The sequence below is a fragment of the Belonocnema kinseyi genome, chromosome 6, assembly GCF_010883055.1.
Source record: "Belonocnema kinseyi isolate 2016_QV_RU_SX_M_011 chromosome 6, B_treatae_v1, whole genome shotgun sequence".
In the NCBI taxonomy this organism is placed as follows: Eukaryota; Metazoa; Arthropoda; class Insecta; order Hymenoptera; family Cynipidae; genus Belonocnema; species Belonocnema kinseyi.
The window spans coordinates 137,455,193-137,456,579 of record NC_046662.1 but is presented as its reverse complement, the minus strand read 5'-3'; the positions used below and the strand labels follow the sequence as shown (position 1 = coordinate 137,456,579).

Genomic DNA, 1,387 nt, shown 5'->3' with positions numbered 1-1,387 from the left:
TTAAAAACGGTAAGGCTGCTCAGTAAACCTTATGTGTAAAGTTTAAATCACAAAGAAAACATTGGAAATGAGATAATTCAGCTTATGGAAAAACGACAAAAGTTGCAATAAAACGTTTAATGACGTGATGAGAATGTGTTCGGTAAAGCTCAAGGAGCTTTAACAAAATACAATTCATAATCACTAAATTACTGTTGCCGATGCTTTCACCTTTAGTTTTAAAATGTCTATCCACAAAGAGCGAGCGCGTTAAGCGGGTAAAATTTTTTTTTTGATATTATTATTACACCATTGAGCCATTTCCCTTTCGGGGTAGGCATGACTCACTCGGTAGGGGAAATGAGTAGTATGTGGAAGGGATAGAGATTTTTCAGATTGATCCAGAATTCTCGTGTTATTTAAATAAATAACACGCTCGTTCCGCAACACTGCTCCGACCCAGGTTGCTGATCAATCTCTCTAGCAATCACCCCAAGCGAAGAACCTCACCAAGTCGTTATGTAAGGTTCCCCACTTGGATCCATTAGTAGCCAAGGTCTTTGTTTCAGGCGTCATTCACTCTATTGACACTCTTTTTATTAACTATTTGCAGCCATACTTTTCTGTCCTGGCATACTTCTCTAGCATCTTTTATGTCGAGGCATTTTTTCATGCAGGCTCTCGTGTGTCTGTGACTTCTTATGTCTCTTCTAACTAGGGTCTCATTCACACATTCTAACCATTCTTTCCGCGGTCTACCTTTGGGCACGCTGCCATTTACTTTACCTTGATACACTTATTTCGTTAGTCTTTCATTTGGCATTCTCTCAACATACCCGAACCATCTTAATCGATTTCTTTACCATGTGTCTATTAGCGTACGTAATAAACCTTTAAACTCGTAATTAATCGGTATTTGGAAGTTACAACACTGATAATGCAATTAATATTTCGCACGCAATGGGGAGGAGGGGGGGGGGGGGGGGGGGGGGGGTGATTAAAACGCATAAATTTAAGCACGGAATTCAATTGCCTTAACCACTACACTATTACACGAGTTGCGATCTGTAAAATAATTTCGAATGACGCTGCTGAATAAATTCTTTGGCGAAAAAAGTCCACCATCCCGGTTCCAACTTCTGAATTTTCCACAAATTTTCTAACTGTCGGTTAGACGTAAAAGTTTAAATATAGACCACAATGTATCATCTATAAATCGCGTGCAGCTCCAAGGGGGGCAAGGGAGTCTAGAGAAATGTCACCAAATGTCACAAGGGATAAAGGAGATGTTTGAGAAGTGTCACGTGACGCAAAATTCGTATAAAATATTTTAATGTAAGAATGAAAATCATTTGAAAATTTTTCGGAAGAAAAAAAATTAAGCTGTTCCAATTTTGTGTAATACTCA

The 1,387-nt window shown here is 38.6% G+C and overlaps 1 protein-coding gene across 1 annotated transcript in view; it reads right to left on the bottom strand.

Annotated features, from left to right (window-relative positions):
- Window positions 1-1,387, bottom strand: part of LOC117175622 (protein stoned-B) — a 320,808-nt gene that overhangs the window by 241,957 nt on the left and 77,464 nt on the right. The gene's annotated exons all lie outside the window — the stretch shown is intronic.